The sequence below is a fragment of the Centroberyx affinis genome, unplaced genomic scaffold, assembly GCF_046629955.1.
Source record: "Centroberyx affinis isolate AG114_WGS23_722 - 3 ecotype Tasmania unplaced genomic scaffold, CSIRO-AGI_Caff_v1 ptg002588l_1, whole genome shotgun sequence".
In the NCBI taxonomy this organism is placed as follows: domain Eukaryota; kingdom Metazoa; phylum Chordata; class Actinopteri; order Beryciformes; family Berycidae; genus Centroberyx; species Centroberyx affinis.
In genome coordinates, this window is record NW_027280793.1 from 115,791 (window position 1) to 131,611 (window position 15,821).

General features: G+C 42.5%; 1 protein-coding gene across 2 annotated transcripts in view; it reads right to left on the minus strand.

Moving 5' to 3' along the window:
• stag1a (STAG1 cohesin complex component a) overlaps nt 1–15,019 on the minus strand; it is a 45,312-nt gene extending 30,293 nt beyond the window's left edge. For both annotated transcript variants that reach the window (XM_071534605.1, XM_071534604.1), the window contains exon 1: nt 14,885–15,019. The gene's annotated coding sequence lies outside the window, so the exon portion shown is untranslated. The remainder of the gene's footprint in view (nt 1–14,884) is intronic.
• Nucleotides 15,020–15,821: the final 802 nt, after the last annotated feature.

A 15,821-nucleotide genomic window follows, 5' to 3' on the forward strand; every position in this document is an offset into this window, starting at 1 on the left:
GGCTTTAAGTAAAGCAGCAGGCAAGATACAACTGCGGTGCTTTTGACACTTATGTGCCACTACTGTGCACCACAGGCAGTGCGTTTCCTCATCATCTCCTCAAATTCACCTCAGTTCGTCAGTCGGACTGAAGCACCGACAGGACAAGTAGACTTAGCTATCTAGATCTAGACTCTGAAACTAAGCTCAAGAAAACCAATAACATTAAGTATTATGAGGAAATTAGCCTACTTGACTAGAGCTGGAAGATTTGTATTACCAGTCAAACAGAAATTTCTCTCCCAGCAACACATCTACTGTGACTTCACTTAAGCTCTCAGTTGTGTTTTGGTTATATTTATTTTTCACAAAGCATTAATGGCGACTTAAATGTATTGTGAGTCTGAGTCATATTTCCTAGCAGCAATTCTCTGACGTATTAACACTGGGTTTAAGGTGAAATCTCTTGATCAAAATGTTCTTCCTGGGGGAGGATGCCCTCAGAGCCTCCTACATGATATGGCTTTGCTCTTCCTACCACCACAGTTGGAAAGAAACATAGGGGAAACACTGCTGCTGAGTAGGATCTAACATCCATAATCTATTCACAGGAGCGTAAAAGCAAAAGCCACCGTGGGTAGAGAGAATAATGCCCAGTTTATTACTTAATAAACTGTTGACAGGGCCATAATTCAAACAAGATAGCGCTTGGTTGAGCCCAACTGAACATAATACAATTGGGAGAAACTGAGAGAGGGCATTCTTCTCTCTTCCTATTACAGCCACAGGCTTAGCAAATGTACTGCTCTGTGGAGCTCTAATTGACTGGCACAAGCTAAAGCTACTTAACTTCGTCTCTCCTGTCTCTGTACACCACAGCCACCGACTTGCTAGGCTGGTGTTGCATCCAGCTCCAGCTGAAGCGGATTAACCCTGCGCAATCGAGACAGCTCTCTCTCTCTCTCTGTCTGTCTGTCTGTCTCAATCTTCAAAAGTGGTGGGTATACAAAGTTAGTGGACTCAATATTACAAACTTCCTAACTGCACATATGGGTGTTAACCCCCCGCAAAGCACTCCTCCCTAGGGCTGTTACCGTAGCAACCAATCAAGCACAGACCTCAAATTGAGTCATTTTTCCTCAACAGTCATTTGCCACTTTAATTATTTTCTCACACCATTTGTCACGACGCTTTCAGCTTGTGGAGGATTTGACCCAAATCAGCCTCAGCTGTTGTTAACAGGAGATATCTGCAACTGTAAACCATACGGCATCTCTCATCTTTCCCCGTGCACGCTGAAAACAGTGAGAGCACACTCTGGTCTCGCGTTATGACGGTGTTATGATGTCAGCAGGGAGAGGCAGAGTGACGCATCTCTCCTCTTCCTCGTCTCTGGTTTATCCCTGAAGGCTACTAGAGAGGTGTCAGCGGCAGTGGACTAGCTTAGCCTGCATTGTTTTAAATGGACTCATTAACCTTCTGGTGGTCCGAGGGATCAACCCATGACTGGAATGCTCAGGTTTAAACCGCAAGAAAGCAGGTCAAAGTGACACAGAGCCCCGAGTGTCACCCAGGGCACAGCAACTGCTTGATTCTGCACTCTGACCCCTCTGATTGTTTGTATACATGAATGTTTCATTCCAAAATGCTATATATCCATTTTTTTTATCCAAATTTCTGCTACCTCAAATTCACCAGGCATTGGCCTACTTGAAAAAAAGGACAATTTTATAAGCAAATGTCACAAGATGACTCCCATAAAGTGCTTAACTTTCATGCCAGCAATCAATAAGGGAGAGTGGGTGTCAACTTTTCTGTAACTGGTGGATATTTCAATTTGGAAGAAAACTCTTCATATGTAGGTCTGTCTGTGTCTCATTAGGTTTTGAGAAAAAAAGACTAATTACATAGTGTGTAATATAGTGTCAAGTGATTCCAAATTGAAAAAAAAAAAAAAAAAACGAAAATTGGATTGATGGTGTCTGCCAAAACAGAACTGAATATTTCCCATAAACGCAAGATGCCCCACCCATCTTACATTCCAAGGAGGCAAAACAACTCAAAATAAACAAGGATGTGTATATTTGTCTAAACCACCTGGTTAGACGCCATACAGCCCTCCAGACGTACAGCATCACTACAGCAGGAATGAAGATAAATAGCCTGCAATCAAGCTAGACAGTTTCATCTGTAGTTCTGGGAGAACAAACGAGGAGGAGACAGTTTCATCACAGCCAGTGATGTGTTGTTACCCCAATTCTGACTGGTCAGGACAGTGTTGGCCTCTCATTCTTCCTTCTAAAGTCTGAAGTGTCTTGCCAATACCAAGAGTCTTGAAGCTAGTTTTATGTTTGTTGTTGTTTTGGATAAATTTCTCCTTCCAACTGTTGGCGTCTTGAGAGACAGCAGCAGTTTCAGGGTTTTTGACAGTCGTAAGCTACCAAGCTAACTAACTACTCTGTCATGGGAGTCATTTAAGGAGTTATGCAACTGTAATTATCCTGAAAATAAATAAAAACACATTTCTTTTTGCATCAATTAGACTCAAACTGTATATTTTTTCCATGGATTTCATCAAATAGACTGTCCAAAGTCAAGTGCATTGTGCCTGTCAGAGTCAGTCCCGAGCTGGAAGCTATTACAGAAAACATCTTCAGGGGAGAAACAGTCAGTTTAGCTGTACATTGCATGCCAATTAGTGATGGTCACAACCTGGAATGTTTACACACAGATAATATATAATGCACTACTACTATGATTAAAAATGTTAGTGCAGTGCCAGAAATTACAAACCACGGGTGGAAAACTGGTAAATATGAGCATCTCTCTCTGTTATATGAAGCACTTTGGCGGTTGGCCAACAAGCAGTCAACAGTTGAACTCTGAATAAGCTACTTGGTTTTAAAATTCTGAGGCTGCAGGGCCAACAAGGTCCATGCAGCGGTATGATGAGTAAAACATGCCAACTTTAAATATTTCAGTCAACCCAGTCCATTCTGCCCAACATATCCAATACCAGCTACAGTTTTTGTGGCGGCTTTAGCCAGGACCCTGCTGCATCAGATAGGCTGGTGCTTAGTCTACATGCTGGTATCTGATTCCAGCAGACAGGCTGTTTCACTGCTCAGATCTGCAAAACACATCAGAGTAGAAAAAAAAATCAAAGAAAAAGAAAGGGAAGGACAAACAGCGATGGAAAAGAAAAAAAAAAATCACAGTATGAGCATCTTTCTGATGTGTGCGGCAAGAGGCTTTCACACTGACAGAGGAATACTAAAGAGAGATGCAGACGGAGAAAATTAGACAGAGACACAAGCAGAAAGAAAGAGAGGCAGTCAGGGAGAGAGACCAAGACAGACAGAGAGCGAAACAGACGGGGAGAGATATGCTGCAAGATCAGACAACACAGATGCAACACGGCATGTTTGCCTGTGATAAAATCAAAGAAAATGAAACGGAAAACAGGAAGGTGACAGCATCAGGCAGTAACCTGCAGGATCTGCACACGCCGCACCAATAAACCACAAGAAACAGGAAGTTTTGGGCGCCCTTGTGACTCAGCAGGCCAACAGCAGGCATCACATACTAGCAATGCCTTCAGTTGGTATCCACCGCTCAACTTGCGGCGCATATCGTCCATTCTGCCTCTCCAGGACTCCAGAGCATGAACAGTTGGTCGCATTTTGTCACACTTTTTCCCCCCTCAGACGTGCCCAAAAACTTTGATTCATAATTTCCCCTTCCCACACACACAAAAGCAATGTTTTGTGTTTTCTAAAGCTGTAAAGACTGCAAGTGATTTCTGATTCTTTTTTAGAAAGGCTGGGCTCCATTGAGAACTTTCTCTCTAACCTCCTCTAAAACCACTTGGTCTCTCTCAGTAGATAATCAGGTTCTTTGGAAACTGTCCGATGAATGGAATCATAAATTGATGTAAAAGCCTGCACAACCCAAAGAAGACAATAATTGAATTAACTGTGCTTCACCTTGGCACAGTTCAAACCCAGCCGATGTGCATGTGGCCCAAATGTAATGGATACAAGGAAGGAAACTGAGTTAATCTTTTCTGTTTCTTACAAATAGTGAATGTGTTACTGTACTGATCCCCATAGGGAAATTCTCTGTTGAGTGAGAGCACAGGGTCAACTACATGACAACTCCTCTGAAGCTGGTAGGGATTCAGTATCATGCTCAAATACACTTTAGCGGTGTGGATGCCTGCAGACATGAGGGCTCGAACCTACTAACCACACCACCCTGCTGTACCACATGCATGCTACTCTCCTTCTCGCTGTCAAATATATAAATAGCAGGAATGCCATAAAGAATGAGGACGTTCTCAAGCCTTCAAAACCTCTCTCAGTGAAGGACGAGCGGATCCCCAATAGTGAGCTCAAACCACAATCAATCCTGTTTGGCCACAGCTAGGCTAGGAGCTAAGTCACCGAGACAATCATTGCACTTTATAGTGCTGCCAGCCCCTCATATACATATGGAGTGAGAGCAAAGAGCCTCAGCCTTATAATCAAGGAAAGCCTTGAGGCCGACTGTGGCAGTCCGCTTTAACCAGATTAGGATTATGTCGCATGGGAATAATGAGATCATCCCTCCAATACACAAACTCGCAGACACAGAATCAAACACAGAGATTGAGCAGACTGAGCAGACATAGGCATGCTCCTGCACACACACACACACACACACACAGCCATCTGTTATTGCCACAAACTACTGTACACTCGTTCTCCGCTCTATACAAAGCCTGACTTTAGCAAAAGGGGAGGGGAGGGGAGAGATGCTGTGTGAACTGCAGAAACTGACAAAGATCTCTGCTGAAAAATAGATTTTTTTTAATCTCCTGAGAACTACCTCAATGAATAAAGGATAAATAGATAAGAAGGGAAAAAAGGCAATGTGAGAGAATAAGATAAAAGAGAAGGAAAGTGCAGAGAATAGGCAATGTATCTCTCTCTGTGTGCAATGGCTGCCTGCTTGGCTGCAGCTGACGCAAAATGGAGCCGTGAGAAGGGGGGGGGGGGGGGGGGGGGGTAAAGGAGAGGGGGGGCTGGGGGGAGAGAGAGAGAGAGAGAGAGAGAGAGAGAGAGAGAGAGAGAGAGAGAGAAAGTGACAGCAGCACAGAGGGAGAGCAGCAGGAGCAGAGGAGAGGGAGGGTAGGGGAAAGAGAAAAAGAAAGAGACTCATTTGTTCTTCTCTCATCCGTCTGTGCTCTCTCTCTCTCTCTCTCTCTCTCTCTCTCTCTCACCTTGGCCCAGATTTTCACTCTGCCTGGTATTCACTGCTAATAGAGAGAGAGGGAAGACGGGGCAGGGGAGAGCAGAGGGACACACACACACACACACACACACACACACACACACACACACAGATTGACAGACACACACCCCTTGCGGAGGCTATTAGTCCCCACACCCATTATTACTTCCTAATGACCTGACGGCACTTGGAAGATTTCACAGGAGCAGGAGCAGCCTGCTAATGTGAGCAGACGGATGTCAAAGCACACAAAAAAAAAATAGTGTTATGTAGCGATAATGTACGGCTGAGGGGGATAATAACAGTCTAGATATAGGCTGGTGAGGGAATCAGAGAATGAGGCTAGTGAGCTTTGACTGGAGCAGACAGCTGATTTAAAACAGTGCTTCGAGGAGGTAGGTATGCAAAAACCCAGCCAGGTGTTTGACACAAATGGCAAGACAGTAAGTCAGAAAAAAACATTATAAAGCAAACAACCACACACTGGATTCATAGTGAGTAGTTTATTCTGCAATGTTTTGACTTGAAATCATCTTCCAGAGGGATGCATGATAATGTCTAGTGGGGTCAAAATGTGGCAGAAAACAAACCAGAAAGCGGGCATTAATCCAGAGTGGAGGTATCTCTTTATGTCTCATTGAAAAAACAGTGTTCACCCTATTGGTTCTGAGGCAATTTGTGGTGGCGGCGGCAAGGCCCGACCGGGCAAGGAGAGCTGAATCGAGTTGGGGAAATCACCCATCCAATCCAATGATAAAACCTAAGTGGCAAATTAACACTAGCTCCCAGCTGACTGACTGTGTTTGGTAAATTTGCCATTGTTCGAAGGTCTTATTCTGTTGCAAAAGTCATTTGTGCCTAGTCAAATAGTAATTATGGCTGATGAATGGCTGGTGAATTTTGTGCCCAGTGTGCACCGTGGCCAGTGCACAAAAAAGGCTAGTTTCCTGCCCTGTATATATAATTATATGTCATCTTATCAACTGGGGGTAGCGGGTTTGTCTGATATTGTGCTGGATTGTTTAGTTTATATGTGGTTAATACTGGTAAGATAATATGGGGCTAGTAGCAAACAGCGAAGGAGGCTTAAGTACAAATAATCTGGTGATGCGCAGTTAGTGCAGGCAGGGAAACCCCTTAATCCCCTATACACAGACTGGGAGAGCAGATGTGGTCTGAGCGATACAAACACAGATGTAATAATCTCTCAGTGCGGGGCAGTGAGCAAAGCCAAGAAGACAATCGCCTGATCAGCGCTTCAGTAAATCTAGCCGGTTGCAGCTCCCCTTGTAAGAGGGCTCAATGGGATTCACCTGAACAGATGAAATTGATGGAAATCTGGAGACTGGATAACGCAGCCTAATTGCCACAGTCCCAGCATCAAACCTCTCCTATAATCAGGGTTGCTGCTACACATTTTCCATTTTAAAATATCATACTTTTCCAGACCTCAAATTTTGGACATATCCACGTTCAATTTGTATTGTAAGACTTTTTCATTTGTTTTTCCATACCTCTGATGACCTGGCAAATTATATTTTCCAGACCTGTGTACGAGCCCGGTCTAATAGCTCACTATGCTGAAATTTCTGTCCTTTTGTGACCAATTCATTCCCACTCTGGATGGCCGGAGAGTTGACTTGGCACAGGCCAGTGAATCAATATTAAGCAAGGTTGTGTAAATAGCACTGACGGCTCAGACACACACATTGCCACAGCCAATGCTGAGGAGGTGGTTCTTACTGTTGTCTGAGGCTGGTTGTTAACCTCGCCTGTATAAATGACACCTGAAGGATTTGCGGGTCTGGCCTCGTGCCAAAATCAGATCTGGCTTCTCAGAACATAAAACCAAATAACTCCCAGTCAAATCCCTCTCAAGCCAAGGCAAGAAATTACAATCTCCCAGACATCAAGCCCTTGGAGACTGTGTAAACAGGTTATCAGTCTGCGCCTTTGCAACTGGAGGCAAACTTTAATGCCCCACACAGGGATCAATAATGTATCATCACCTTCCTCTCCCATTCATATAAACCATGGATTGCACTCCTGGAGGAGACAGAGATACAATTCACCTCCCACAGCAAATGTTTAAGCAAATCCAAGGTGTTTCACAATACTATACTGTATTAGCCCATGCTTCAAAAGGAGGAATTCTTTCTACCTACAAAACTGAAAAAGTAGAACTTGACATTGAAGGTAGCGAAGGACAATTTAATATATTATGTTACTATTTCTTGATATAGGAGCATGTGTTAGACTACATGTTAAATATGTTGTCATGACACTGTGGCTGTGACCCCTGCACTCCCTACAATTAGTGGCTTTGTAATCTTGGAGATCAAGGATTTGAAGCATATTACAATGCTGCACTCTGCATTGTACTCTACAGTTTCACACTGTGAGTCGCTCTGGATAAATGTCAGCTAAATGCCTCAAATGTAAACGCAGAGAACGCCCTGCACCTGGTAGTGCACCCATAGGCTCACTGTTCACAGAAGCTCACACTCTGCCCTGTATTCAGTCTGAGTGAAGCGGTGGTGGCAGTCTTTTCTTTGAGCCGTCTGTCTGAGGCTCAGTCTTTAATAAGGTGTTCCAGTCTACAAAGCTCCACTTTACTGCCTTGATGTAAAATGCAGGATCAACTGCTGTTAGTGTCAACAGAGCAGGCTATCCAAACACAGGCAGCAGCAATATTTCCTAACCATCATCAGCAGAAGTCAAATGACATTCAGCTAGAGAGCTGCCACACACTGAAATGTCCATAAACAACACTTAATCCCCCCCAGTTTTTTTTCTGCAGTGATGGTTGTGACCTAACATGGATGGTTTGGGCTTTCCAGAGGAAGTCCATGGCAGTTTCCAAAATTTTGTTGCGTTTTTATTTTCTCTGTGCTTCTTTTTCTGACCGGCAAAAGTTTCAAGTCAGTGGACTAACTGCAGATCTGCTTTTTCACAGATGGCGAGGTTTGTTGGGACTATTTAGAGCCGTGCAAGTGCAAAAAACAAATGGAGATTGTGAAATGTGTTGCATTTTGAAAGAGACATCAGAGGTTAATGCAAGTGTGACGTTTTTTTTTTTACACATGCAAACACACTGGGGAAATAGGGAAACTAGTTTTTTCACTGGATCCCCAAATTCACACTTTCAATAATGTTATCATCTTGTTTGAAAATATTTTTGTTTTTTAGCATGCGTGCCACTGTGTTAGTGAATATTCAGCCACCAAATATTGGCTACTCAAGCTATGTGTATTTCTGTCATTTACTTGTTTTCATGTTGAAAAACTCAAACCCAAAAATGCCATTATCACAGCTCTAATGCAACTGGGCTGGTAGCAGCAATGAGATAGCCTAGTCCTTTTGTATAAACCCATTCCCAAATTGAAAAACCGCCAGTTCGCCATTTTAATTGGATACTTTTCAAGTGATGGCAAAGACAGCAAGTGATGAGTGGACAGTTTATGGTGCGAGCCAGGCTGAGGGCAAGCACTGAACCACATTAACACATAACAGACCACATTGACACATAATTCAGACTTACAATAATTAGCCCTTGCTTAGATTTTTTTTCATGCATTTACATCTCAGTGTTGGAGCCTGAACTCATTATTGAGGTGCCATATCCATGTTAAAAGATGAAAATATTCTACCAAATGTTTACAAAGACAAAGACATGAGTCATTGTGTGGTTGAGATTCACTATTCACTATGGGCTGCAAGAAGTGTGCTTCAACAAATGCAGGAGGACAGAAGCTATCTAGTTACTAAGATCAGTTACAATTAGCCTTGTTAACAGAACATTTATATCCACTCTTTAAATTAGCTGGTATTATGGCAGCAGTGAAGCTGAAAATGTAGGAACGAAGCATCAGCTCATGACACTGAAACCCATAATTGCGCAAAAAGTAGTAGTATGTTTCAATCAGAACCAGGATGAGACAATATTTGACATTTAGGTAGTGGGCTGAAAAACAGAGGTATCTTGGCTTTGGAAGAGAAAGCCTAGCTCTATATTGTTTGCTAATTCTTTGCTCTTTAGAAAACTATTGATAGCCACTGTCAGCCAGTGCAGCTTGGCTGCATCAGCAACCACACTTGTGCGTCAGCTGCAGGTAAAAGCAGCCTGCTCAGCCTAGCAACCACTGAACCATGTAGGAGTACCAGGGTGAGATCACAAACCACACACACATATAGACACACACACACACAGTCTCATACACGTGACAACATGACACACATAGTCTCATTACTGTTCAACCTGACAGCAGCATCGCATTACTCAGCAAATACCCTTTCAATACTATTTTTTCTCCCCTATGGCGCTGGAAAGAAATCTGCTGTCACCTTGTTATCTGACCTATCATTATGTCAACACAGCATTACTATGTTATCTGACAGCATGAAATTTTCCTTTCTAATCAGCCTGGCCATTTCCATCATTGTAAACCTATTAATACTTTGCCTTAAACCACTGGTAGTTTCAGCCAAGCAGCCTGATTGGTAAAAGATGCACCCAAGCCTCGCTGGTAACTCCCAGAAAGCACAGCTAGCATGCTTTATCAGTTGGAACGCAAACTCCTGCAGCAGCCAGGGAGCTAGTTAGTGATCTGTTTTCCTTATTCATATTCTCTGGGAGAAAACTTAACCGGCTGTTGTTCTGTGAGCTAATGTGTGCTTTGAGATTTTCACTCAAATGCAGAAAATCCATGCTAAACAAATCTTTTCAATTTTGCTTTATATGCTGCTGCCCTGCACTTCAGCACAAAGACTGATGAGGCTGATAACTGTGAATGATGATAAGAATGTTGTTTCATATGTTGCTCACTTGACATGCACGCTACTCTGTTTTCTGTGCAGCCTTTTGAAAACTGAATTTACTTTGAAGCAAGCAATGGTATCATATCTCATTACTCAGAAAAGAAAAACTGAGAACGTAAGAATAAGCTATATCATGCAACCCCACACTTCTCACAGTTAATGCAATTTGCTCCTTGGCCAGCAGCTCTTCATATTTTCCCATCTCGTCTTGTATGATCACACTAGACTGTGCGTGACATTTCCAAGAAATCAATATTAACTTAATGCAGCCTTGGAGTTTTCTGTGCGAGTGTTATGTGGCACTAAAAAGGTTAGAACCACTCTCTAATGTCTGTGTAATGAGGCTACATCAATTAATAGGGCTTGTGTGTGGCTAATGAACTCTACATAGGCTGAAGGAGTGTTTCTGGTTATTGAGAAAGTAGAAGAAAATTCTGTATAACTCAGGCGCTTACACTGAAACCAGGGGCTCTGCAGTGCTGCAATTTTAGAGGCATATGCCCCTAAAAATCGATTCAACCATCCTTTAAAAATGAAAAAGAGTGCTGCACAGCTTGATGTTCAAAGTCAGGACAGGCATTATCAATTATTTTTACAGATCTTGCTTCTAAATTAATTTTATATGCTTTTTAATTTGTCTAATTAAGTGCTCCTTTAAAAATGTCACCGTAGAGACCTGAGGCACACTGATTCACAGGCCAATGTGTGGCCCTGTAACTCTGCTAAATCTCAATTTTGGTTGCTGAGGAAATAGAAAAACGTTCCACTGCACCTTATTTCAGCTTGAGCCCACTGTTAAAGAAAATTCAGTTTAGCTTTAGAGCAATCTAATTTCTGACAGGTAACAATTATCCTTTCATTGAAAGGACTACAGGCTAGCATATAAAGTGCTGCAAGACCAAGTAAGATGTGAAAGAGTTATGACTTTGCCTTTCATGCAGTAAGCCCGTTACAAGTCTTTAGTTGCCCTGCTGATGTGCTTCAATCTTGAGTCCAGCCGCTCTGACTGGCACAGCTGCAGCCATAAACAATCACACACACCTCTGTGACTGATTTACCGCCGAGCCGTTATTCAAAACACTGACGCCATTCCTTTAACTGGGCTGCCCTCCGCGGAAATGTGACGGTCAGCGGGTCTGACAAGAACAATACAACTAATTACACAAGAAGCCGAATTACAAGGAAAGCCTCAAAGAAGCCAGGAGTGAACAGAGTATAGAAAGCAAAATCTAGGTCTGTTTGTATATCAACTTCACCTACTTTAGTAGGGTTCTATGGACTGTCTACATGCAAAATTCAGAACATCTGAATAAAATGCACCAATGTGTTACTGCCTTATTCTAATATTTTTTATGAACAGACTTTTATCTATGGAGAAAACAATGACTTTTGATTGATACTGTGCTGAGTGGAGCAGTTTCTGTGCTCTTCAGTTTGACCTCATATGTGTGTTATATGCATGTTTCTAAAAATAAGTAGATGGACAGACAAACAGACAGACTAATGAAGGCAGACGGCAGCGATATTTGGTCTCACCATTCCTTCTATTGTGCTGAAAACCTGAAGCCCAAAGCCTGGACAATCATAGCGACAGGAAATATTGTTCTGGCTATAGCCAACATCTTGAATCAAGGTCACCATGTAACACGCCCTGACAAATGTCAAAGCCATTACATAATCTCCCGAGGTATGTTGTTATAAGCATATGGCTTTAACGAAAAGCATGCTGCCGTTAAGCTGCGAGGGCCTCGGGCTAGGCAGCTATCACACCGCACAGTTCATAATACAGAATCCAGTTTTGTTCATGCATATTTGATACAAGGTCTAAAACAATACTCTTTTCAATACATTGTATGTATAAATGAATTAAGACATTTCATCTTGCTTTCATTAAGGACCATTAATGGAATAAATTTGCTGTGCAGCATATGGACATGCCATTTGCTTTTCTAAATGGAAGCCGACTGAAACTGATTTTCTCAATACAAAAACCCATAACATGATAGAAAACTTGAGACTCCTTTGTAATATTTAGCTAATTGATACCCATCAATACCTTGAAATTGACACCAAACTTCTGTATGGTGCTAATAGGTATCATTATTTGATACTCAGCCCTTTACAGGCCTACAATGGGAACAACCAGGGCAAGGAGCCAAGAGAATCAAAAGGATGGAGGAAGGATGAGGTGTTTTCCAACATCTGTTAACCCTAAATATTATTCTGAAGCTTTAAACAAGGAAGTTCACAATCACATCATCCACCTTTAACAAAATCGTATTTCTGCCAGGCAGGTCACTTAAGAACAAATTCTTATTTACACAGGACACCTGGCAAAATGTCAAGAAATGCAAGAAATGCCACTGAACGTAAGCTTCAAACTGTTTTATTCTCATGATGCCAAGAGACAGACTGGTCTATATCTGTGACCGTTCAGCACTGTATTCCATAAACAGAAATGAAAACTATGCAGAAATTGAATAAACTGAGTGGGATTCTCCTTCGCAGATAAGACTGTTTAACAATATTTTGTGCATGGAGGATTTCCTCAGTACAGGCCAAAACACACACAGCACGGTTTTTAAGGCAGTTCTGTTGTGCTTCAGACCAAACTATAGGCTACATTCCTCTATTTATATGGGTGTATTTGAACCTATGATTTGGGTGGTGTGCCTCTTTCTGGTGGCTTCCCATATACCAACTGTACTAAGAGTGAGAGCAAATTTAGCCTACTTGGTTCCCTTTTGTTGAAAAAGTAAAGGAACTCTGCAACACAACTTCTCTGCATGTGCTTTGCCATCAAAAGCAGAGGCCTGTCATGCCTCTTCACAGTGTATGAGGGAGGGTCAAAGTTCACGCGGGATGGGGGTGGGGGTGGGGGTAGGGGAGTCCTCTCAAATGACACAGTAAATATCGTGCAACCCTAATTGACATATCCCATCGCAAGGCATGAGGCGGGCTCAAGGGTCAAAGAAACCTGGGTGGACGATCTAGCAGTAAAATGAGAACACCCAAGATATTTTCAGTTAAGATTCAGTAATACTGTACTCCAGACCCATGGCAATTACTAATAACCTGTACTTATCGGTCTGCTGCACTCGACTGACTGTTTAACACTAGCAGGAAAATCACACATTCATTTGCAATTTACAACTGGACTGGAGCCAGTTAGGTTTGTCTTGGCCAGATGAAGTGTTTACATGAGGTCAATTCATTTGGAATAAGAGTATCTTACTCATATTAACAAGACTCTTGGGAAATATAAAATTATAGTTTGTCAACATCCAAAATGCACTGGCCAAATGTCAAATATGGGAAATTGCAAGACGCAACTTAAATGACCAATTAGGCCTCTGCATGAAAAAGGAAACTTCCATAATGTATTTCCCAGGCCATCTGCTGTCCTTCCATACAGATATATTTCAGAATATGTTTAGGGAGATGTTTCAAAATACACAAAAAATGGCCAAAAGACAAGTTTGTCCTTGTAGAAGACATTCATTCAAAATATATTGGGATTTTGATTCGATTCAGATGGATGTTACCAACATGTCATAAGGAAGAAAATGTGTTTTCAGTGTGCAGAATATATTTTGAATGAATGTCATCTACACATACAAACACATTTTGTTTTGTATATTCTGAAATGTATCTCTAAACATGTTCTTAAGTATATATGAAATGTAATGTTTGCAGTATGGGCTGGTGGCATTAAGTGATAAGTGACAACTTGGCAGGCAAGCAGGCTCCAGACAGCAATCCAAGGCAGCCTGGGTGAAAAATCACATGGCTCTGATTGTAAACAAAGCAGTTATGCAACAATCTGAGATTCATGCACACTGCCAGGAGACACCCTGACCTACTATCAACTACCCCCGACTACCCTGCATACTGTGCACTGTGCATAAGTCAGTATGGGAGAGGAGGGCTGGCCAGGATCCTGTTTAAACCTGTAGGGCTGAACAGTAACCCATGTTGGCTTGTGGAGCCCATCCCCCCGAAGTGACTCACGTTTCCCCGCTCAATGCTGCCTGCTTCCCGCACAGAAGGGGGCGGGAAGGGGGAGACAAGCGCCATAATAATGTTTTACACATGCACAAGTTCATCAGATAAAAAAGCATCCTCATGTTGTCATTCATGAAATAAGCAACATGTTCATTATTGGTGTAAAAAGTCACCACTAATCTGAAAACTTGAAAAACAAGAAAGAGCTGGGATGTTGATGTTGATACAAAAAAAGTAGCAGCCAAGAGGAACACATCCACATCACACACTGGGCATCTCTGAATATGCAATTAGCAAAACTGCCATAGGTTAACAGCAGTAAAGTCATCAACAACGTGACAAGGGGCATTGACGTTGATGACAATAACGAAAGAAAGCACCGCACGGCAGGAGGGCAATACTGTACAATCATAATACGGGTGTGCAAACGAGAGGAGAAGGTGATGCTCTGAATCCTGCACTTCACTGCCTTGCAAAGAGCAAGAAAACACGTCACACCGCATGGCTCTTTATTTGTTGACAAGCCAAACTCCGGCGCCTGATGGAAATCTGTGGCAAAGAGGGCAGCGCTGCAGCAACCACTTGCCCTTCTTGCAAGTTATCTTGCCGAAATATTGGAGCTAGCTCGCAAGCTAATGGCTCAGCTATAATGTAACTGAGGAAGAGAGAGAAAGCACATTCACCCCCGTTAGCCGCTAGCGCCCATCCCCCAACCAACCAGTCTTCCCTGTCTGTGTCCACCATCTTTAATCTGTGCTCCGTCTCCCTTCCCACCGCACAAAACACGACCAAAACACAAGACACTCACCTTTAACGACCATCGCCGAATCGATTATCACCTTCCGAAATAATAAATCGATTTTTGTTTTAATATTGTGCGTATTTTAATATTGAAAATTGGCCGTGCGAGCGGAACCGCGCCTTGAGAGAAGAGCAGCAATCCTAAACCGCCATCTGGTGGTATTTTCCTCTCTGTGATGCAGCGGGAGCGGCGCAGCCTCAGACCGAGACACAGCTGCCCCCTGGCGGACACACCGCGCCGCGGCGGACACGCGCCTCAGGGGGCGAGCAGAGGAAGGGAGGGACCGCAGGACCCCGCCACATAGCACTCGCGGGGACGCGCATACGAGGGAGAAAAGCCCCCCTCTTCTCTCAATTCATTTACTTTATTGACACGGCTGTTTATCAAAAACAATATTGCCAAAGCAGTATACAAAATGTAAACAAACAGTTTATATATGCAAACCATATTGAGATGATTGATCATTTGGTTTAAGTGTGTACTACAGTTCACAGGCTAATCATTGATATTCATACCTGCATGAAAAAGAGCTGTTAATCAGTATAATAACTATTTGATGGATACTTCAAATCAGAGCAATATTTCAGCTACTACAGGCAAAATAAATAAAATTAATGCAGTTACATATGATAAGGTCCCTATAAACTCACTATTGAGTACCACAAATACAAGTCTCTATAGGGGTATTGGTGATTTTTCATTAAGGTAATAATTAAAAAATTGTGGTTGAGCAAAATATAAAAAAAAGACAGTAAGGGCCACACTGCTTACAAAGCATACCTAATGCTTTAATAGCTTTTGGCCTGGGGGTATGTTTGAAAGTTTTTTTCTTTCTCTTTCTCTCTCTCTTTCTTTCTCTTTCTCTCATATTGGACTAACCTGGTAAACAGAGAGGGAGAGACAAAAAGAGGAGAGGGAAAGAGAGAGAGCGAGAGAGAGAGAG